Below are 23,980 nucleotides of genomic sequence, written 5' to 3'. Positions count from 1 at the left end.
GGAAGTTGAGTCCATAAAGCACGCTTTGTGGGACTGTAGGTTTGCGGGTGAAGTGTGGAGCCAATGTGCCCCTTAGTGTTTTTTGGTGTCAAAGGACATTGTTTTAACTTTTGCTCTGATTATGAGGGGAATGCCTCGTGTCAAGAAATGGAGTATCAATTTTTTGCTCTGGGTTACGCTAAGCATTATTAAGTTTCATATCTGGGCGTCAAGGGATGACTTAGTCAAGCACAATGTGCAAGTTACAAGTAGGATGGTGGTAGGGAGAATTAGAGCAGGTGTGTATGGGAGAATTAAAAGGGACGTTTTGCGGTGGGGTTTTGCGGCGGCCAAAGAGATGGAGGAGATTGTTTTTGCTGTATGGAGGACCCTGAGGTGGTGGATTAACTTAGTGGTGGTGTATTATTGTCTAAAATGTGTTGATGGGATATTTTGGTGTTATGGGTGGTTTGTATTCTTTGTTGAAATGGGAATAATTTGGGAAGGGAGGATTTGATTTGAATAAGGGGCGGGGTTAGGGAAATTGTGTTGTTCCATGGCATATTGTTTTTTGGTGGTAGTGTGATTTTTGGGATAACGTTGTTGTTTGGTTCTGTTTGGGGTTATTGATTTTTGTTCTTTTTGTATTTTTGTTAAAAAAAAAATCTGTTCTTATCAGTTTAATATCTGATACGTCCCCCATCGGGGGACCACATTTTAAACGGATTTTTGGAACAGGGAGCTGGATCAGGAGCTTGCTCCGTCCTCTCCATGCATCGGCCCGGTATTGCAGCGCCTCCGGGAGCGGTCCACCACCTTCTCTCAGCGGTGAAAAGACAGACGTAGCTAGCAAGCAAGCAAGCAAGCAAGCAAGCAAGCGAGGTGGACTGGAGCTCCTTCTTCTCGGGTCTCGTCTCTTGTCCATCTGTGTGTCTCTGTGTCCGTCTCTCTCTCTCGCCCTCTCCATTCCCGTGCTCCCTCTGTGCACTTTCCCACGTCTCGACTCTCTCGGCAAGCAGGCCGGCCCCCTTTTTGGCTCCTGTGTGTTTTCCCTCCAAAAAACTTGGTTTTTTCAGCCTTTTTCCAAGGAGGCAGGCGTGGCTTGTGTGTGTGTGTCCGTCCCCGTCCTTGCAGGCGGGCCCGTTTCGACAGCCGAGTATTTTCCCTCCAAAAAACTGAGTCTATCCACCTTTTCTTTCTTTTTTTTCGGCAGGCAGGCGTGTGTGCGTGCGAGCGCGTGTCCCTGTCCCTTCCGAGAGAGAGAGTGCTGCCCCTTGCCTCTGCCCGCAGGTGCTGGCGGTCCGCTTTCGCTTGCAGCTGGTTGGGCACAGCTGCTGCCGGTGGGAGGGGCCTAAGCTAAGGAGGCCGGGCGGCTGGCGCCCCCCACGGCGGCTGTCGTTGTTGGGCCGTTGACAGAAGATCAAAGAGCAGGGCCCCTGCAGGAAGGCAGGCAGGCAGGCAAGAGAGAGGGGGAGCAGAGTCCGGCGGCAGGCCTCTGGCTGCAGGGAGGCCGGCAGCTGCGCGGGTCCCGGGCTCCAGAAGAGTCGGCCTGCGCCACTGTGCACCAGCGGCACGCCTGCGCGTCGGTCCGCGCCTTTAGGGGCATCGCTTCTCTGCCTTTTGGCTAAAGTCAGATTGAGGGAGAGACGAACAAGAGGACACTCTACGAGGACGCTGCTTTGGACTGCTTTTGGAACTTTGAACCCGGATTGCTTTTTGGACAACGTTTCTTGGCTTTTGGATGTCGGCACCTTTGTTTCTTTTTCACCAGGCTTTGCGCGTGGGCTGTTTTGCAGCCGAAAGGCTGCTTCAACCATAGCGGCGGAGCCTGGGGAGGCGAGGAGGGCTGGAAAGGACCCCAGCATCAAGTGGACCATCCGCTTCCACTGGAAAGCGGAGACGGGGCCACCTGGAAGAGAAGAATTTGAGGATGATGTTTTGTTTGGAGCTCTGGGGCTGAAGGTGACGGAGATCAAATGCGTGCAAGGGAACTGGGCACAGAAGTTTATCGACAGCACATTCATGAGCGCTGAGATCCACAAGAAAATGACGGAGAAGTGCCAAAAATCATTGAGGCCGGCGGAATGGGGGAGTACGAATGTGGCGGATTACAGGGCGACAGCAAGAGGTGGGTGGTCCTACACACGTTTGACCCGTTCATTTCAGATGCCGACGTGACAACCTTCCTGCACAGATATGTGGAGGTGAGGACGACAGGACAACAGACGGGTTCACCCACCCACCAGCGACCTTCTCAATAGGGACAGGTAGGGGGTATCAGTTCTACTTGGACCAGCCAGAATTCTGCAGGAAGTGCCGGGCCTTCGGGCACCGAGAAGGGGCGTGCAACGCGGAAAAGTGTGGGAAGTGCCACCGACAGGGCCACTATACACAGGACTGTCCGGTAAAGGAGTGCTCCCTGTGCGGGGAAACGGGGCACTTATACAGGCAGTGTAAGAAGAGGGGCACGGACATGGACAAGGTGGTCAAGGAGTGGATCAGGCAGGCAGATGAGAACAGCGAGGGGGAAGGCCGGCCAACGGGTAGCAGACCCTCCGGTAAGGGGGAGAAGAAGGGGGGAAAACAACAGGAATGGGAACAGGAGAAGGAGGAATGCCAGGTAGAAGAGGACGGCGAGCAGCCGGGAACATCGTGGGGAGCAGACGTTAAGCAGCCAGGAACATCGCGGGGAGCAGACGGAGAGACCGGAACCTGGGCGGAGGTGGTAAGAAAAGGGCGCCCCCAGAAGGGCGGGGGAAGAACTGCAGCACCAGCACCAGCAGAGGAGGAGGGGATGGTAACCTTGCAGAGCGCAGGGAAGAAGAGGAGAACAAAGAGACAGCGAGGAGAAAAGCGTCAGCAGGAGACACAGGAGAAAAAAAGGAGGACGGCTGAGGAGGAAGGCCAGGAGGAAGATCCGGGGGACCTCGCGGACTCTGAGGGGATGGAAAAGGAGGAGGGTTGCTTGTTGGCCTTGAGCGACTCAGAGGCCGGAAGCACCTCGGACTCTCTCCCCCCAGGGCAGGGGTCAGGAACAGTAATAGGGCGCGTCTACTCAGTGGCGCCCAACACGACAGAAGACGGCAGCCCCCTAGTCGTCTGCCTGCCGGAAACACCCGCCCCAGGACAGCCCCATGATCCAGTACATGGACACCGAGGACGAAAGCTCGGTGAGTACAGCAGGGACGGCGAGCTCCACCGATTTCAGCCGCTTGGAAGGAATGGAGAGTGACAGCCTCCCCCGAGAACCGCCATGACCCTCACTGTAGCAACAGCTAACATAAGGGGTCTGAGGAAGCAGGAAAAAAGATTGGTGGTTTTTCCTTACCTGTCTCGAAGGAAATTGGACTTGATCTTCCTACAAGAAGTCCACCTCAAGGACCTCGACGACGTGAGGACCCTTCGGAGAGAGTGGAGGTGGGGCCCCTCGTGGTGGAGCGTCAGAGGGGTGAACTCCTCTGGTGTGGGCATCCTGTGCAGCTCGCCAGGGTTCGCCGCCCAGACAGTCAGCTTAGTGATTCCCGGACGTCTGCTGGTGGTGGACGGAACCTGGAGGGGAGTGAAGATAAGGTTAGTCAACGTGTACGCCCCAGCAGACAGAAGGCAGCAGGGCTCCTTTTTGAAAGACCTGGAGCCTGTGCTGTACACCAACAGAGAGCTGATTGTAGGCGGCGACTTCAACATCAACCTGGGAGACCCGCACGGCCAGGGAGTTCATCTGTTGAGGTCCTTGATTGCGGATTTTGGCCTTCGAGACGGGTTCCAGAACATTGCACACCACACCTGGGACAACGGAAGAGGGAGCTTTCGACGCCTCGACTACATCCTCTCTACTGTGAAGTGGACAACGCTAAGCAGGCAAGTGGTTCTTGGACCCACCTGGTTCTTGGACCATTGGCTGCTGTCGGTCACCTTCGGTGTTGAGGACCCGCACTTCCAGGCTGGATACTGGAAGCTGAACAAACAAGTTCTACAGGAGGCGAGATAGCTCTTTGAGAATGGAGCTCTTTAGCTCCACGGTGCACTGGTGGGAATCATGCAAACAGACTCTCGCAACGGTCACTAGACGATACTGCTGGATCCGGCGGAGTCTGGAGGAACACCAGTGCGCCCAGCTCCAGGAAGAGCTAGAAGCACTGTACGAGCAGCTGAACCAGGGGGGCGCTTTCAACGGCGAGAAGATCACAAACGTCAGGAGCCTGCTTAGAGACGTGTCTGCAGAGAGCAAAAAACTACCTTTTCAGGCTGCAGGGAGTTTGGAGGGAGGGAGAAGAACAGTGCTCACCCCAATTCTTCAGCGCCGTGAAAAGACAGCAGGAGAGCAGCTGCTTTGAAAGCATACGGTGCGAAGATGGGACTGTAGCCACAGACTTACCCGGGATGCTGGAGTGTGCCACAGGGTTCTACACAGCCTTGTTTCAGGAGAAGGAGATTGACGCCAGCATCAAGGAGAGGCTCCTGGAGGGTGTGGAGGCCATCTCAGTCGTATGTTATGGTTTCTGTATTAAACAGGCCTGGGGAAGACGAGAGCCCTATGGCCACGTGTCTACCAGACACAGCAGGAAGATTGGAAGAAGAGATGGAGCAGGAGGACGGGGCTGGGGCCGCCTACCAAGGGCTGGAGGCGCCTGATAGTCCTGGGTATGGCTTTGGGTCCATCAGCCCCTCGTCGTCTGAGTCGGATGGAATGGACAGTGAGAGCTCTGTTGGCCCGCCATGACACTTACCATCGCAACCATTAATGTACGTGGGCTGAAGAATAGAGAAAAGAGGTTGGCTGTCTTTTCTGAGATAGCTGAAAGAAAGATAGATATCTGTTTTCTCCAAGAGGTACACTTGGCAGGGAATAGGGATGTGGACCTATTTCAGAAAGAATGGAAAAAAGGAAGATCATGGTGGAGTGTAGGAGGGGTCCATTCATCAGGGATAGGTGTCCTTTGTGGCTCCCCTGAATTTGTTGTGAGTGATACCAGAATAATTGTCCCTGGCAGACTTTTGGTGGTGGATGGCAGATGGAGAGACATGGCTTTGAGACTGGTGAGTGTGTATGTGCCTGCAGATAGAAGGCTGCAGAGCGACTTTTTGAAAGATCTAGAGCCTGTTCTTTATACGAACAGAGGTTTGATAGTGGGAGGCGATTTTAATATTGATTTGGTGGACGCACAGGGTGGTGGGGTCAGTTCACTTTTACAAATCACTAGGGGGTTTAAATTAAAAGATGGGTTTCATGGATTTAAACACTACACATGGGATAATCGAGGGTGCAGAGGCGTCTGGATTACATTTTTCATGGTTTAAGGTTGGAGATTCAGAATAGAACTGTAACACCTACATGGTTTTCGGACCATGCGTTGCTGGTACTGACCTTCAAAGTTAAAGAAAATGGCTTTAAAGCTGGTTTTTGGAAACTTAACAAAACGGTTTTAGATGACAGAGAGTACAGGGTCAGGATTGTGCGCCTTTTAGGTCATCTTTAAGAAATGCGGGAGAAGTTCAAGACGGAAGTTGGGTGGTGGAAGAACTGCAAGAGGGTCATTGCTAAGGTCACCATTGATTTCTGTGCGGCCGGAAGACGAGCAGAGAGGGAGGAACTAACCAGGAGCCAGATCGGATTTATATGGAGGCTAACCGGAGCGGGGATTTCGATCTGAGGGCCTCTACTAGAGTACGTGCACTGCTGAGGGAGAAATGGTTGCGGCGGGCTAAAGATTATTTGTTCCGTCTGAGGGGCACCCAGTTGGAGAAAGATGAGCAGTGCTCAGCCCAGTTTTTCAGCCGTGTTAAAGAACAACAGGAAAAAAATTATATAGAGAAACTGGTCAGGAGAGATGGTGTGGTGACTGAAGATATTACCGGCCTGATAGAGTGTGCGTCAGATTACTACAAGGCTCTCTTCACCGAGAAGAAGGTGGATGAGCAGGTGCGTGGAGGACTGATGGCACAGGTGCGTATTAGGAACTGGGAGGACAAAGATCTGGACTGTCCTTTATCATCTGAAGAAATAAAGGCGGCCATGTTGGGTTTGTGGAAGGGCACCGTTCCAGGTGTTGACGGCCTGCCCGTCGAGTTTTATATTGTTTTTTGGGAGCAGTTGGAGCCTGTTTTGCTGAGGGTTTTTAAGGAGATTTTAGAACTGGGCGAGCTGAGCCCCTCAATGAAGACTGGTATATTGACCCTGATTTATAAAAGGAGGACGATAAGGCCCATCTTGATAATTGGAGACCCCTACAGTTATCGTGCACAGATTACAAGATCCTTGCTAGAGTTTTGAGCAGGAGACTGAGGAACATCATGGCGTACCTGGTGCGGGAGTGTGCACGTTGGGTGTCTTCATTTTTCACGATAGAAAGGTTAGATTATTCAATGGTGCTAAAAGGGGTGAAGGGTATTAGGAAACAGAATGAGAGGTTTCTGGTGTGGCTGCTGATTAGTTTAGTAAAAGTGTATGTGTGGCAAGATAGGAATGAATTGGTGAAGCATGGTGTGCATGGATCAGTGGGTACTGTGGTGTGGAGGGTGAGGAATGATATAGTGAATAGATTGAAATGGGATGTGCGAAAAAGATGGGATTTGCCGCGGTGAAAGAGCGATGGAAAGATCTGTTTGTGTTAGGGAACTGAGTTAGGTGTAGGGCTGTGAGAGTGTGGTGTGATTGAGTTCTGATTATTGATTAGTTTTATATAAAATTAAAAATCTGTTCTTATCAATTTAATATCTGATACGTCCCCCATCGGGGGACCACATATTAAACGGATTTTTGGAACAGGGAGCTGGATCAGGAGCTTGCTCTGTCCTCTCCACGCATCGGCCCGGTATTGCAGCGCCTCCGGGAGCGGTGCACCACCTTCTCTCAGCGGTGAAAAGACAGACGGAGCTAGCGAGCAAGCAAGCGAAGTGGACTGGAGCTCCTTCTTCTCCGGTCTCGTCTCTCGTCCATCTGTGTGTCTCTGTGTCTGTCTCTCTCTCCCCCTTCCTGTCTCCGTCTCCGTTCCCATGCTACCTCTGTGCACTTTCCTGCGTCTGGACTCTCTCAGCAAGCAGGCCGGCCCCCTTTTCGGCTCCCGTGCGTTTTCCCTCCAAAAAACTTACTTTTTTTAGCTTTTTTCCAGGGAGGTAGGCTTGGCTTGTGTATGTGTGTGTGTGTGTCCGTCCGTCCGTCCGTCCGTCCGTCCCCGTCCTTGCAGGCGGGCCCCTTTCGACAGCCGGGCGTTTTCCCTCCAAAAGTCTATCCACCTTTTCTTTCTTTTTTTTTGGCAGGCAGGCGTGTGTGCGTGTGCTTGCGCGCGTGTGTGTCCCCGTCCCTCCCGAGAGAGAGAGAGCTGCCCCTTGCCTCTGCCTGCAGGTGCTGGCGCTCGGCTTTCACTTGCAGCTGGTTGGGCACAGCTGCTGCCGGTGGGAGGGGCCTAAGCTAAGGAGGCCGGGCGGCTGGCACCCCCTGCGGCTGCGGTCGTTGTCGGGCCATTGACAGAAGATCAAAGAGCAGGGCCCCCGCCCGGGACGGCCAGGAAGGCAGGCAGGCAAGAGAGAGGGGGAGCAGAGTCCGGCGGCAGGCCTCTGGCTGCAGGGAGGCCGGCAGCTGTGTGGGTCCCGGGCTCCAGAGGAGTCGGCCCGCGCCACTGTGCACCAGCGGAACGCCCGCGCGTCGGTCCGCGCCTTTGTTTCTCGGCCTTTTGGCCAAGATCTGACGGTACGTGGCTTGACCGCGGCCTGACGTCTTGTCTAGAGTATGAGAAGGGCGGCGGCAGAGCGGCGGACGGCTGTGAGAGAGACAACCTGGAGGGAAGGAGATGCTACCGGTGAAGGAGGAGTCCAGTCAATTGGAGGAACATCTGTGGGGAACACCGTCGAGCCACCACTGAAATCGCTCTAGGTTGAGCCCAGGGGGTGAAGGTGGGGCTCCCAGATGACTTCAGCAACCGGTAGGATGGCATCGGGGATGGCGGCCAGGCCTTCATTTTCCCGCGAGGGACAAATGAAGGACACGGTGCGTTTTGTCCTGAAAGAGGAAGGAGATAGAGAAGGTTGGATGGTCAGGAGTGTCTTCGAGAAAGCCATTTTGTTCAAGATCTTGGGCGTCAAGAAGGAAAATGTTTTATGCCTGCAGGACTTTTACTGGAAGGGCACGTATGATATTACTCTGCATTCTGGTAACCTTTTTGACAAGTTTTGGACAAAGACTCAAAGTTTAAAAGATCAGGTGCCTCTTGATAAGTTTCATATTGAACCGCTGTTTGCAAGAGAATTACGCACTCTGACTGTGCATATGTACAACCCTTGTGTGTTAGAGGAGGACATTATTACCTTTTTGAGGCGGTTTGTTGACATGCAGGGGGCAGGCAGGAAGATAATTGACGCCGAAGGGTTCTGGACAGGGAAAAGATCGTATGCATTTCGCTTGAGGTCAAATCCCGGGGCAGAAGGGGGGCATCTCCCGCCTTCTTCTCCATCGGGGCAAACCGCGGCTACATGTATTAGCCCGCTCAACCATTAATATGCCGAAACAATGGCGGGCATGGACGTGTTCAGTCCAAATGCAGGGAAGTAGCCTGTAGGAGGTGCGGGAAGCTCGGCCACCTAGCGAAGGATTGTAATAGCGCCCTAATGTGTAATCTTTGCGGGGCTACAGGGCACGTATTTAAAGACTGTGCAAAAAGAGCCAGAAGCTTTGCAGATATTGCCAGAGAAAAAAACTTACCTGCCAAGGATACAGGTGATGGTGTGGCAGACGTCTGGCGGCGGCCCATGGCATCCTGGGTGGCCAAAGAACCTGTGAGAGGAGGAAAGACGGCTAGATCATCTGGAGACACAGCGATCGGAGAGGGACAGACATCTTTACCAGCAGAGGCAGAACCTGGACTTCCGGAAAGGAACAGTTGGGTGACTGAGGTGGAAAGAGCCGACCCTGGCGAGTGGTCGACAGTGGGGTCTCGGAGAAAGCGGGGGGGAGGTGCAGGGAAAGGTCTGGGGAGGAGAGGGTATCCTTTGAGACAGAAAAATCGATACAATGCTCTGTTGTCCTCCGATGAGGAGGAGGGACCCAGTGTAACTATGGGGAAAGGGTTAGAGGAATCTGTTTCCTCGAGTAAGGAGGATGAAGGTGAGGATGGCTTGAATGACAAGGAGAGTGAATGTGAGAGTGTTTGTGTTTCAAGAGTTGATGTGGGGGGGATAGCTGGGCCCAGTAAGGTGGAGACAGGGATCATAAAGTCTACTGACCCTAGGAGGAGGAAAAAAAAGAAAGGTCTCAAAGGTCAAGCTTTTATGAATCTGCAGGGGAAGTTGCAAAATGGGTAAGAGACAGCTCCAATGACGAGTTAGATTTTCATGAGGAGAAGAGAAGCAAGGAAGGGATTTCTACGTTGTTTGAGGTGGGACCATACCTTTAGAGCTTCGTAGAGCACGAAATCCCGCCTGTAACCCAGGAGAAGAAGGAGAAAGAGGGAGAGAAAGAGGTGGAGGAGTTAGGTAAAAAGCAGGAGGGGCCAGGAGAGGGGGAAGTTGAAGAAAAGGGCGAGGAGGAGAGGTTGGAAGAATCTTCCAGCCAGATAGTTGAGGAAACAAGCATGGAGACACTTTCTCCAGGGAATTGTCAATCCCTTCCTTTATGATCACAAGCCCAGTCAGCTCCGTTGGGGGTTTTACTCCAGAGCCCTTGGCAAGTATAGAAGGGAACAGTGATTTAGATAATTTACTTAGCCCTAATGGATAGTCTATCCATCGGTACTATTAACGTGAGGGGACTTAAGAATTGTAGCAAAACAGTTGCAGTCTTTTTGAAGGGCTTGAGGGCAGATTTTTATTTCTTACAGGAAGTCCACGTCAAGGGTGAGGGGCACTGTAAACGTCTCTCCAAAAGGGTGGACATGTACAGGAAAATAGAGGAAGGAGAGCGGGATGTACTCAACATCCCCCTTAAATTAGATGTAATCTTTGTTTCCTGTTTGTGTAAAGTTTTAAAAGCGGACGTGATGCACAAAAGTCAGTATTTTGTCAGGTTATGGTTTAGTTGGACCATGCCACGACTCAGACCGATAAGTAACTCAGGTCCCAAAGCTGATGTAACCCCTTGGTATTATAAACATGCAGGGAAGTGGTTGAAAAATCACCCAGAGGGAAAAAATGAGACCATATGTGTACAGCAAAAGGCCCTTTATAACCTGGTCAATGAGCAACCAGGTACTGCCTTAATAGGGAAGAAGACAGAGCATTGGCTAAGGGTCCAGCCAAAAGAACTGGCTGCAGTTACAAAGACTTGAATTGGTTGTGTGTGTGGAATCGCCTCCCGGTAAGGGAGGTGATGTTTAGACATAAACTTACTAAAACCAAACATTGTCTATATTCAGATTGTGAGGAAACCGAAACAATAAAACGTGTTCTGGGAATGTGCAACAGCGAAACGCGTATGAGATAAGTCAACAATTTTTTATGTGTATACAGCCAGGTTTTTTATTAACCAGTGAGAAAGTTATGTCAGCGTGGAAGGGTACAGAACGAAAAGGAACAGCAGACTGGGTGTTATGGCTGGTAATAAGCATTATTAAACAATTTTTGTGGTCTGCAAGATGTGCCCAAATCAAGGACGATACGAGAATGAGAGATCGAGATATATATTCAGTACCTGGATGGGAGACCTCCTGGGAAAAACTAAGGTTGCTGCTGGAAGAGGTGTTAGTGGGGCCAGCAGGGGGCGCTCACCCTGCGGTCTGTGTGGGTCCTAATGCCCCAGTATAGTGATGGGGACACTATACTGTAAACAGGCGCCGTCCTTCGGATGAGACGTAAAACCGAGGTCCTGACTCTCTGTGGTCATTAAAAAATCCCAGGGCGCTTCTCGAAAAGAGTAGGGGTGTAACCCCGGTGTCCTGGCCAAATTTCCAATTGGCCCTTACCAATCATGGCCTCCTAATAATCCCCCTCTATGAATTGGCTACATCACTCTGCTCTCCTCCCCACTGATAGCTGATGTGTGGTGAGCGTTCTGGCGCACTATGGCTGCCGTCGCATCATCCAGGTGGATGCTACACACTGGTGGTGGTGGAGGGGAGTCCCCATTACCTGTAAAGCGCTTTGAGTGGAGTGTCCAGAAAAGCGCTATATAAGTGTAAGCAATTATTATTATTATTATTATTATTATATTGGGGAATTTGTAGTGAATTAAAGGCTCGGATTAAAAGAGACATTTTGAGATGGAAGTTCTACGCAGCAAAAGACAAATGGAAGGGTTTGATTTCTTTATTTTCTGACTTGGAGGTACACTGGTTGCTTTTTCTGGGGTGTCATGTATTGATTCCCGTACTTGAATTTGTTTTGTATTTTCATAACAAAAAACAAAAAAATCTGTTCTTATCAGTTTAATATCTGATACGTCCCCCATCGGGGGACCACATATTAAACGGATTTTTGGAACAGGGAGCTGGATCAGGAGCTTGCTCCGTCCTCTCCACGCATCGGCCCGGTATTGCAGCGCCTCCGGGAGCGGTGCACCACCTTCTCTCAGCGGTGAAAAGACAGACGTAGCAAGCAAGCAAGCGAAGTGGGCTGGAGCTCCTTCTTCTCGGGTCTCGTCTCTCATCCATCTGTGTGTCTCTGTGTCTGTCTCTCTCTCCCCCTTCCTGTCTCCGTCTCCGTTCCCATGCTCCCTCTGTGCACTTTCCCGCGTCTCGACTCTCTCGGCAAGCAGGCCGGCCCCCTTTTTGGCTCCCGTGCGTTTTCCCTCCAAAAAACTTAGTATATCCATCTTTTCTTTCTTTTTTTTTCGGCAGGCAGGCGTGTGTGCGTGCGCAAGCGTGTCCCCGTCCCTCCCTCCCGAGAGAGAGCTGCCCCTTGCCTCTGCCTGCAGGTGCTGGCCGTTGGCTTTCGCTTGCAGCTGGTTGGGCATAGCTGCTGCCGGTGGGAGGGGCCTAAGCTAAGGAGGCTGTGCGGCTGGCGCCCCCTGCAGCTGCGGTCGTTGTCGGGCTGTTGACGGAAGATCAAAGAGCAGGGCCCCCTCGGATTTTGGACCCCGGACCGGATTTGGACTGCCTTTGGATTGTGGACTGCATTTTTCGTTTGTTTTGTTTCACTGGGGGTGAGTAGGCTGCTTCGGCAGCCGAAAGGCTGCTTTCCACAATGGCTGCGGACCCCGGGATGGCGAGGAGGGCTGGTGGGGATCCCAACCTGAAGTGGACCATCCGCTTCTATTGGAGAGTGGAGACGGAGATGCCCAGGAGAGATGCTTTTGAAGAGGAGGCACTTTTCCGGGATCTGGGAATGGATGTGGCGGAGATCAAATGTCTGCAGGGGAACTGGGTACAGCATTTCATGGACGTCACCTTCGAGATTGCCAGCATTCACCGGCGCACAGTGGAGAAAGTACAGCACGCTCAACAAGAAGGGAAGCTTGGTGAGTACGAATGTACAGGGCTGCAAGGCGACAACAGGCGGTGTGTGGTAGTCCATATCACCCGACATCACCACCTTTTTGCGTCGGTATGTGGAGGTGTTGAGCGGGCCTTCGACAATTCTGGACCGGAAGACCGTATGGACGGGGAGGCGGCGATATGAAGTCGAGCTGCGAAAGGAGACCAGGTCCGAGGATGGCTTTGCCCACCCACCGGCCACCTTTGCAATCGGTTCAGGTAGGTGGTATCTTTTCTATTGGAACCAGCCAGAATTTTGCCGCAAATGCCGGGAGTACGGGCACCGTGAAGGGGCATGTCAGGCGACGGAGTGCGGGAAGTGTCGCAGCCGGCAGCACCCAACACAGAGGTGCCCTACGAAGGAGTGCTCTCTTTGTGGTGCTACGGGGCATTTGTACTGCCAGTGCAACCGCAGAGATGCCAGCTACAACAGAGCCATGTACGAGGGGGCAGCTCTGGCAGGAGAAGAAAAGGTGGAAGATGACCCAAAGGAAGAGGGAGATATTTCTGAGAGGAAAGCAAGGAAAGGCGGGAGGCAACAGCTGGAGGACGGACAGGGAAAGACAGGAAGACTGGAGAAGGAGACAGACGTGCAGCCGGGAACATCACGGGAGGCAGGAGGTGCCAGACCAAGTTGGGCAGACGTGGTGAAGGCACCGAGGGCAGTTGAAACATCGGTGGTGATGGCGCCAATAGAGGAGGAGAGGATGACGGTCCTGGCGCCCTCGGGGATGAAGAAACACAAGTGGCAGCGGGATAGGAAGACGAAGAAGAAGATACAGGAGAAGAAGAAAAAGACGGCTGAAGGAGAAGAGCTGGGAGATCATCAGGAATAGACACCAGAACCCGAGAGGATGGAGGCGGAGGAGCACCAGTCGGATATGAGCGACTCGGAACCCGAGAGTGTCTTGGAATCTCTTCCCCCTGGACAAGGGGATGGACCTGGCCGGGCTGCCTTCTCAGTGCCGTTGGCCGCACTGGAAGGTGACAGCCCGTACACTGGCGGTGCGCCCGACACGCCCACTCCCATGCAGGAGTCGGATGCGAGCCCCTGGGCAATCCAACAGTTTTTGGCCTCATCAAACAGCAGCAGTCCAGGAAGTACAACAGGGGTTGAGAGCTCATCCGAGCCCGGCCCCGAAGTGGGAATGGAGAGTGATGGCCCCCCAGAAGCACCATGACTTTCATGGTAGCAACCGCTAACGTGAGGGGTTTGAGGGCACGGGATAAACGAGCGGCAGTCTTTCAGTACCTGTCCCACAGGAATTTGGATTTGTGTTTTGTCCAGGAAGTCCACCTAAAGGGCCTTGACGACGTCAGGACCTTTTCGAAGGAGTGGAGGAAGGGTCCTTCTTGGTGGAGCGTCGGAGGGGTGACGTTGGCATCCTGTGCGGTTCGCCAGGGTTCACCGCTTACACGGTCAGCTCGGTGATCCCAGGACGTCTGCTGGTAGTGGACGGGACCTGGAAAAACAGCAAGATCAGACTCATCAGCGTGTATGTCCCAGCAGACAGACGTCAGCAGGGCTCCTTCTTGAGAGATTTGGAGCCCCTGCTGTATACCAACAGAGAGCTGATCGTGGGCGGTGATTTCAACATCGACCTGGGGGATTCGCACGGCGAGGGAGTTCACCTGTTGAGGTCCTTAAATGCGGACTTCAGCCTGCAGGACGGGTTTGCCAACACTGCACACCACACCTGGGATGACGGAAGGGGGATTTTCAGACGCCTGGATTATGTCCTTTCTACTGCAAACTGGAGAATCCTAAGCAGGCAAGTGATCCCCACCTGGTTCTCGGACCACCAGCTGCTCTCAGTCTCTTTCGGTATTGAGGACCCCGGTTTCCGGGCTGGCTACTGGAAATTGAACCAACAAGTTCTACAAGAGGCAAGATACCGAGAGAAGATTGTGACAGTGCTGAAGGAATTCGAGAAGAGGAGGGAACTTTTTAGTTCAGCGGTACACTGGTGGGAAGCCTGCAAAGACACCATCGCTTCGGTCAACAGGAGGTACTGTTGTATCCGGCGGAGCCTGGAGGACCGCCAGTGTACCAGACTGCAAGAAGAGCTGGAGGCACTGTACGAGCAGCTGAACCAGGGGGGCGCCTTCAACGGCGAGAGAATCGCACAAGTAAGAGGCCTGCTTAGAGACAAGTGGTTACAGAGAGCCAGAGACTTCCTTTTTAGGCTACAGGGAGTCTGGCGGGAAGGAGACGAACGCTGCTCGCCCCAATTCTTTGGGGTGGTGCTGCAGAAACAAGAACGGAAGCTCTTCGAAGCCATTCGGAAGGAAGACGGGACTGTAACCAGACATACCCAGGATGTTGGAGTGTGCCACAAGATTTCACACAGCCCTGTTCGCTGAGAAGGAGACGGACCCTAGCATCAGGGATAGGCTTCTGGAAGGTGTGGAGAAGGTGGTAGAGGACCCCTCTACACTGGTCGGGCCGGTGTCAGGGGCAGAAATTAAGACCGCAATGCTCGGCCTGAAGAAGGGCACTGTCCCTGGCGCTGATGGCCTGCCGACCGACTTTTACCACACTTTTTGGGAACAGCTGGAGCCTTTTCTGGTGCCAGTTTTCAACGAGGCCCTGGATAAGGGCAGGCTGGGTTTTAGTATGCAGACCGGCATCGTCTCCTTGCTCTACAAAGGAGGAGACAGGGCGGACCTGGGTAATTGGCGGCCTATCCAACTCCTGTGCACTGATTATAAGATCTTGGCCAGGGTGTTGGGAGGCCGCCTGAGAACGGTAATGCCAGTGATGGTTCAGGCCGACCAGACATGTAGCGTGGCAGGACGCAAGATCAGCTGGAACCTCCAGCTGACCCGAGATGTCATCGCTTGGGTGGAGGACAGAGGCCTGCCGCTCATGCCGGTGAGCCTGGACCAGACAAAGTGATGGACCGGGTCCATCACGAGATCTTGTGGGCACTCCTGCGCAAGAAAGGCCTACCGGAGATATTCGTCGAGTGGGTCAAGGCACTATATAATGGTGCCAAATCCCGGGTATGTGTCAACGGCGCAGTAGGAAGGAGCATCCCTGTAAGCTGTGGTGTGCGACAAGGCTGTCCGCTTTCTCCCCTGTTGTACGTCATCTTCCTGGAGTTGTTGTTGGACAATCTAAGGAAAGACCCCGGAGTGCAAGGAATTCAAGTGCCAGGTGGCGGGGGACACGCGGTCAAGATCGCCGCCTACGCAGATGACTTCACGCTCTTCCTGAGCTCTGAAAGTAGCTTGGGAAGAGCTTTGGCTATTGTGGAGGATTTTTCCAGATGCACCGGCGCCCGTTTGAACCGTGCCAAAAGCCTGGTGAAACTATTCGGGACCTGGTTTAGTGAACCGAAGATCTTTGGTGGCTTGATGAGGACGACAGGTCCGATGAAAATCCTGGGGTTCCTTTTCCACAACTGGGACCCCTCCACCCTGAACTGGGAGGCCAGGTTCCGGAAAATGAATCAGAAGCTGGGACTTTGGCAGAAGCGGTCCCGGACTTGGATAGGGAAGGCGCTGGTGCTGAAGGTTGAGATCCTGCCCCTTCTGCTTCACCTGGCAGTAGTGTACCCCCTACCTGTCAGGAAACGGAAGGAGCTGGTAAAACTCATCTTTGGGTTCGTATGGGGACAATCATATGAGCGCATCAAAAGATCAGATATGTGCAGGCCCATAGACGATGGTGGCAGGGGGCTCTTGGATTTCCCAGTGAAACTGGACTGTGTGTTCACGGCCAGCCTGTGTGTGATCCTGCACGAAAGCCCGCCCCACCTGTGTAGCCGATTTTCACGGCGAGCATGCATCACCTGACCGTCTGGAACAACATGACCCCAAAGGCCGAGCGACTCCCACTGCACTACCGTCACGCAGTGCAGTGGCTGCGGGCACACCCGGAGGTCAAGGAAGGTACTACTGCGTTGAACCATCGATTGATGTACAAAGTCATCATGACATCAGTACGGCCAGCGATTCCAGGTGTGTTGAGAGAGATCTGGCAGCAGGCCCAACCTAAGGGCCTGGACAACAAGCTGAAGGATTTGAACTGGCTTGGAGTATGGGGTCGAATGTCGGTTAGGGCAGTGATGCATGCTCATGGCCTGGCAAAACAGAGTCAGTGCCCAAGACATGGCTGCACAGGTGAAGAGACCGTGAGTCACATCTTTTGGGAGTGCGGGTTTGCACAGAGAGTCTGGAGCTCGAGCAAACGGCTTTTCGCACAGGTTGGTCTGGATGGTCCGCTGTCACTGCGCACAGCGATGAAGGGTGTACCCAGTTCCTGCAACTGGAATACAAGCTTCCTCCTGTGGCTCCTGATCAGTATTACCAAGATCTTTGTGTGGGACGCACGCACTGAGCTGATCGGGCACGGGGTGGAGGTGACGGTTGCCGGCATCCACAGGAAAGTGAAGACGGATGTAATTCGTCGGATGAGATGGGACATCATCCGTCGGGGGTTCCCAGCCTCGAAGGAAAGATGGAAGGACTCGATCACATGAGTGTGAGGACATTGGTGGGTAGATAAAAATCTGTTCTTATCAGTTTCATATCTGATACGTCCCCCATCGGGGGACCACATATTAAACGGATTTTTGGAACAGGGAGCTGGATCAGGAGCTTGCTCCGTACTCTCCACGCATTGGCCCAGTATTGCAGCGCCTCCGGGAACGGTGCACTACCTTCTCTCAGCGGTGAAAAGACAGACGTAGCTAGCAAGCAAGCGAGGTGGACTGGAGCTCCTTCTTCTCCGCTCTCATCTCTCGTCCATCTGTGTGTCTCTGTGTCTGTCTCTCTCTCCCCATCCCCGTCTCCGTTCCCGTGCTCCCTCTGTGCACTTTCCCGCGTCTCGACTCTCTCGGCAAGCAGGCCGGCCCCCTTTTCGGCTCCCGTGTGTTTTCCCTCCAAAAAACGTTTTGAGCCTTTTTCCAGGGAGGCAGGCGTGGCTTGTGTGTGTGTGTGTGTGTGTGTGTGTGTGTGTGTGTGTGTGTGTGTGTGTGTGTGTGTCCCTCCCGAGAGAGCGCTGCCCCTTGCCTCGGCCCGCAGGTGCCGACAGTCCGCTTTCGCTTGCAGCTCGCTCGGCACAGCTGCTGCTGGTGGGAGGGGCCTAAGCTAAGGAGGCCGGCCGGCTGGCGCCCCCCTGCGGCTGCGGTCGTTGTCCGGCCGTTGACAGGAGATCCAAGAGCAGGGCCCCCGCCCGGGACTGGCGGGCAGGCAGGCAAGCAAGCAGGCAGGCAAGAGAGGGGGAGAGCAGAGTCCGGGCAGCCGGCAGCCGCGTGCAGACCGGGGCTCCCGAGGTGTCGGCCTGTGCCGCTGCGAGCCAGACGGACGCCCGCGCCCCCGCCCAAAGCTGGCGTCGGGCATCGCTTCTCGGCCTTTTGGCTCAGATCAGAAAGTACGTGGCCTGACCGCAGCTTGAAGACTGGGCTGGGGGCGAGAAGGGCGACAAAGGAGCGGCTGGAGAGCAGAGCGGCCAAACCTGTCAAATACAAAATACCACTTGGGCCCACTACACTCAAAAGGCCAAAGTTGAAGAACCTGTTCCCAAGCAACAGGAGGCTGATTGTATTCAAAACGCCCGGGCCAGGCTGTCTGTTTGCTCTTCTCACCTGGACCCATTGTATTTAAAAGAAGCAAGATGAGTACAGGGCAGAACACAGCCCCACTAGACCATCCCTGCCCCCTCAGCAGAGTACTCCAGTACCCTGAGGACACGAAAACCATTAAGACCAGGAAACAGTACAAAGACTCCTGGATGAAGGAAAACCCAGAGACCCTCATTGCTGACTACTGCCAGGCAGGAGAAAAACGCATAAAAACCAACCTGCTCTTTTTTACTGAGCATCCGAATGCCTGGCACACAGCTGTGTGTAAGAATTATACAAACACCACCAGAAGGGTCATCAGCAAAGGCAGGCAAATCTCCATAGGGGGCGACAGCGAGGTAGAAGACACTGTCCTGACCGTCAACACTTACCACAATGGTACAGTGATGATACAGGGCAGTGAGGCCGCTCTGGAGCTTTTCGAGGAAAAGTTCACAGACCTTAAAACACAGGCCGACCTGTTGAAACCTCCCCCAGAAACAGGAGAGAGACCCAGCAGCCGGATGCCCGCCACACCGGAGAGTTCAGCTCCACCTGACTCGGAGCCCACAAACACAGCCTCAGCCACAGAACAGCCCAGCAAGAGTATAGCCCTCGGCAACACAGAAACACACCACCCGGACACACACAGCCCACACCAACCCCCCTGTGACCACAGCACAATGCGCCTCCTGAGAGAGAAACTCTCTGCTCTGGAGCTGGACTTCACTGAGTTCAAGGAGCTGATGCTGGGGAGACTCACAGAGGGGCAGACAGCACAACAGCTAAGAGACGAGGTTAACAAACACAGGAACGAATGTAAAACCTCCAACGAACAGCTCAGGGCATAGATGGAAGAGCTGCTGCGGGACAACAGTAAGCTGCAGTCGGAAGTAGCAGAGCTGAGAGAGGAACTGCAGCTCGCGGAGAGGGCAAGCAAGACTCTCAAAGACCAGCTGAGGAAACTCACCACTTCCCACTGCAGCCCTGACTGCAACAGAACAGCCCTGAGACCCAGAACACACAACACCCACCACCAACCCGCAAAGACACATCCACACAACCTGACACCCCTACAACCCCCACCACCAACTCCCACTTACCCAGTACCCCAACCGTAGCAAACACCACACCCACTGCACCCCCTGGCACCCCAAATCCCCTCACAACTCTACTGCCCAAAAGCACATCCACCTTGCCGAACACTCAGGGTGACCCACACACACACCCGGCCCCACCCAACTGCTCCACCACACACTGCACCCCCCCAAGCAGCCCCCCGCCCGGCAGCACAGCACCCCTCCAGCAGACTGGATACCAGAGGCAGACGCATGGAAGTAGCCCTTCTCATCGACTCCAACAGGAGGTACATCGATGAGCACAGGCTCTTCCCGGGATTACAAACAGCAAAGCTCTGGTGTCCGACGACAGAGAAGGCCCTGCAGCTGCTTTCCAGGTCGGTCCTGGGAGCCCCAGAGCACATCCACACCGGCACCAACAAACTGAGGAACCAGAGGGAGCAGGTGGCCCAGTCCATCAGGAGAGTGGCAGAGAGGGCCATAGAGAAGTTCCCTCGCACCCGAATCGTCATCTCCACCCTGCTGCCGAGACAGGACGAGCAGCACCACACCATCCAGAGAATCAATGCCAAGATCTCACGGTGCTGCGCCCTGCTCCCAAACGTCTACCTTGCCCATCACTCCACCCTTGGACCACAGCATCTACACGACCATAAACACCTCAAAAAACAGACCATTGGACTTTTCACAAAAACTCTGAAAGACACCACACTGGGCAGACACCCAAACAGCACCCCAGAGAGAAACAGGAGGACTACCAGAGGAACGCCCCAGCACCCACACCCCCAACCCAGACCAGCTCAACCCACAAAAAACAGAACCAGCACCACCCTACAACCCTCCAACCCAGACCAACGACCGAACAGGACCAGAACCAGCGCTCCACCCCATGCCCCTCACCCAGACCAGCAGCTGAACCGGACCAGAACCACAACCCCTCCCCACCCAGCACAACAGCAGAGCCGGACCGAGCCCCTCCTGCACAACTACGCCGCAGCCCTGGCCAGACCAGCAGTCCCGAGCGGTTTGGAGCTGGGAGAAATCCGGCAGCTCCTGAACCCCATCTGCACCCAGCTTATGAGCTGAACTTCCATCACCCACAGCGACAGAACCCAGCACAATACTTGTTTCTGTTGATGATGTAAATGTCCGACACTAATTTGATACAGTTCCAGAAAACAATAACAAATTGCAAAGATAATTCAAACGATAACAATGAGATCTCTAAAGATAAGTATGTGGAACATTCAGGGTCTGGGCTCTGCAGCATTTGGGCTGAAGAGCACTGATCCTGAATTTATCAAGGATGTAAAGGAGACAGACATCATGATCCTACAGGAGACATGGTGTCGGGGAGACTTGGCTACCCACTGTCCCCCAGGCTACAAGGAGATCATAGTGCCCTCTGTCAAAAAAACCCAAATCACCCGGGGCAGAGACTCTGGGGGGATCATTGTGTGGTACAGAGCGGAGCTCAGTCACTCCATACAACTAGTAAAGAAAGAAGAGTCACGAGTTTGGCTTAAAATCAAAAGAAATACCATCTGTACAGAAAACGAGGTTTTCCTGTGTGCTGTCTATATCCCGCCCTCAGAATCCCCCTACTACAGTGAGGGAATTCTCCCCAGTCTCCACACGGAGATCGGTCACTTCCAGGGCCAGGGAAATGTGCTGCTCTGTGGTGACCTCAATGCACGAACAGGCACACTGGCAGACTACACCAGCACACAGGGAAACACTCACATATTCGGACAATCCTCTCTGTACCACACACCGGTCACCTCACTCAGGTGCAGCCATGACACCACGGTCAACAGCACCGGGCGCGAGCTGCTGCAGCTCTGTCAAGGGCTGGGCCTGTACATCTTCAACGGCAGGACTAGAGGGGACTCCCTACGCAGGTTCACCTACAGCTCAGCTCTGGGCAGCAGTGTGGTGGACTACGCCATCACCGACCTGGACCTCCTCCTCCTGTATCAGTGCCTTCACTGTCAGGCCACAAACTCCCCTCTCCGACCACAGCCAGATCACACTCTACATGAAGAGAACACACCAGCACAGAGACACACTGACACATTCCAGCCAGCTGTATGACCTCAACCAGGCATACAGATGGGACACAGACAGCCTAGACAGATACCAAACTGCACTGGGCCACGAAGAAATTCAGACACTGAAGGACACATTCCTAAACACTCCGTATCAAACCAACAAACTAGGCATAAACTTGGCCACACAAAAACTAAATCACCTATTCCACAAACTAGCATCAAAATCTAAGCTAAAAACAACTAAATCAAAAAACTACCAAAAAACAAAAACAAAAGAAAAGTGGTTTGATACGGAGTGCAAAAACATCAGAAATGCACTACGAAAAGTCTCAAATGAAAAACACAGACAACCACACAACACAGATCTGTGACTCAGGTACTGTGACATGGTAAAACTTTACAAACACACGCTGAAAAAGAAAAGAAACACATACATAGACAAACAACTTGCAGAAATTGAGGAGTCACTAAATCAGAACTGTTTCTGGGAGAAGTGGAACAACTTAAACAAATCAAAACCAGAAGAATTGGCCATCCAAAATGGAACAATCTGGCAAACATACTTTGAAAATCTCTATGAAAAGCTCCCAAATACAAATCAATCAGACCAAAACACCATTTATGAAAAACTTAAAATTTTGGAATTGGCTATCAAAGACAACCAAAACCCCTTAGACTCCCCAATCACTGAGCAGGAGCTACTGGACAAACTCCAGGCCCTCAGACCACGCAAAGCCTGTGGCCATGATGGTGTCATAAATGAGATGCTGAGACACAGCAGCCCAAAGTTGCAACAAGCCCTGCTCAAACTCCTCAATCTCATCATGACAGCTGGATGTTTCCCCGAGGCCTGGAACCAAGGACTGATCACGCCCATCTATAAGAGTGGAGATAAACTCGATCCCAACAACTACCGGGGCATCTGTGTGAACAGTAACCTGGGGAAGGTATTCTGCAGTACCCTAAATACACAAATACTGGCCTTCCTTACCGAACACAATGTCCTGAGTAAAAGTCAGATTGGCTTCTTGCCAGATCACCACACATCTGATCACATTTACACCCTACACACACTGATAGACAAACACGTCCACCAAAAACACAAAGGAAAAATATTTGCCTGCTTTGTCGATTTCAAAAAAGCATTTGACTCGATTTGGCATGAGAGATTGTTTTATAAACTACTCCAAAGTGGCATAGGGGGCAAAGTGTACGACATAATTAAATCAATGTATTCAGAGAGCAAACGTGCAGTGAAAATTGGAAACAAAAGGACTAAATTCTTCACCCAAGGCCGCGGGGTGAGACAGGGCTGCAGCCTGAGCCCAACACTGTTCAATATCTATATCAATGAATTAGCAGGAATGTTGGAGCAGTCCGCAGCTCCTGGTCTCACACTACACGACACAGAAATCAAATTCCTGCTCTACGCAGATGACCTGGTCCTGCTGTCGCCCACAGAACAGGGGCTGCAGCAGAACCTGGCACTGCTGGAGCAGTACTGTCAGACCTGGACACTGACAGTCAATCTGGACAAGACCAGAGTTATGGTTTTCCAGAAGAAAGCCAGACCTCAGGGAAACAGGTACAAATTCACACTGAACAACAACACATTGGAGCACACATCCAGCTATACATATCTCGGTCTCACCATCAGCTCTTCCGGGAGTTTTGCAGTGAAGGCACTGAGGGAGAAGGCACTCAGGGCTTTCTACGCAATAAGAAGGAGGCTCTTCAACATCAACCCACCAACAAAAATCTGGCTCCAAATATTTCAAAGTGTAATCCAACCCATTGCCCTATACGGCAGTGAAGTGTGGGGTCCCCTCACAGACCAGGAGTACACTCAATGGGACAAACACCCCACAGAAACTCTGCACATGGAGATCTGTAGAATCATCCTCCGTGTGCAGAGAAAAATTCCTAACAACGGGTGCAGGGCCGAATTAGGCCAGTACCCACTATTGATAAACATACAGAAAAGAATATTAAAGTATTGACTACCCCTAAAAAACAGTGACCAAAATTCCTACCACCACAAAGCCCTGCTGAGCCAAGAGCTGAGCCCAAAACAGAGCCCCCTGAGCCAGCTGGTCCTGAGGCTCACCGACCTGAGCCACACCGACACTAACCAGCCTCAGGACAGCACTGCTAGAGCACCACAACCCAGACTCAACCACATCACAGCACAGATCAAACAGCAATATCTCACACACTGGGACACACACACAAACAACAATACACACTATCTGAATATTTGACCAAAATAAAAAATAAACAGAAACAGACCCTGACGAAGTACAGACTCAGTGACCACAACCTGGCCATAGAAACTGGGCGACACAGGCAAACCTGGCTGCCCAGAGAGGACAGGCTGTGCTCCCACTGCCAGCGGGGTGCACTTCCTACTGCACTGTGACAGATACTCTGGGATTAGAGAAACATTCTTCCCGAAACTCAGAAATCTAATCCCAGAGTTCCCAAACCTGCCAAAACCACAACAGGTCCCAATCCTACTGGGAGAGGGAGGAGGGAACTCAGTTGATCTGGCAGCCCAGTATGTGATCTCCTGTCACAGCCTGAGGAACAGTGAGTCTGTCTCCCAATAATGCTCCAGCCGCCTACAGTATATGTCAATATTTTATAATATGTCTTTGTTGTAAATGTCTGTAGATTTTATTTTACTTCTATTTTTTGTTTTGTTCCATGTTAATTTTATTATTTTTATTTGTTTTGGCAACACTGATTGTACCCATCGGTCATGCTAATAAAGCCCCTTGAATTGAATTGAAAAATGAACTGTTAAGGTCCCATGACACCTAGCGCAGCACCCCCACAGTCCTCAAACAACACAAGCTGCCTCCTGGAAAAATCTGATTCTGCCAGGGTCTGTGGAAAATCCC

At 52.6% G+C, this 23,980-nt stretch overlaps 4 non-coding genes across 4 annotated transcripts; all 4 read left to right on the top strand.

The window, feature by feature from the left end:
• Positions 1-611: 611 nt before the first annotated feature.
• On the top strand, positions 612-797 carry LOC138223382 (U2 spliceosomal RNA). Its single transcript, XR_011181829.1, has one exon. It is a non-coding gene; the product is annotated as a U2 spliceosomal RNA (small nuclear RNA).
• A 5,840-nt stretch (positions 798-6,637) lies between these two features.
• Positions 6,638-6,825, top strand: LOC138223434 (U2 spliceosomal RNA). The gene has a single exon (XR_011181866.1). It is a non-coding gene; the product is annotated as a U2 spliceosomal RNA (small nuclear RNA).
• Positions 6,826-11,279: 4,454 nt separating this feature from the next.
• LOC138223378 (U2 spliceosomal RNA) lies at positions 11,280-11,468 on the top strand. Its single transcript, XR_011181825.1, has one exon. It is a non-coding gene; the product is annotated as a U2 spliceosomal RNA (small nuclear RNA).
• A 5,387-nt stretch (positions 11,469-16,855) lies between these two features.
• On the top strand, positions 16,856-17,046 carry LOC138223506 (U2 spliceosomal RNA). Its single transcript, XR_011181918.1, has one exon. It is a non-coding gene; the product is annotated as a U2 spliceosomal RNA (small nuclear RNA).
• The last annotated feature ends 6,934 nt before the right edge of the window (positions 17,047-23,980 follow it).

The sequence above is a fragment of the Lepisosteus oculatus genome, chromosome 16 (genome assembly GCF_040954835.1).
Source record: "Lepisosteus oculatus isolate fLepOcu1 chromosome 16, fLepOcu1.hap2, whole genome shotgun sequence".
Classification (NCBI taxonomy): Eukaryota; Metazoa; Chordata; class Actinopteri; order Semionotiformes; family Lepisosteidae; genus Lepisosteus; species Lepisosteus oculatus.
The sequence above is the reverse complement of the archived record's forward strand: the minus strand, read 5'-3'. Positions and strand labels throughout refer to the sequence as shown.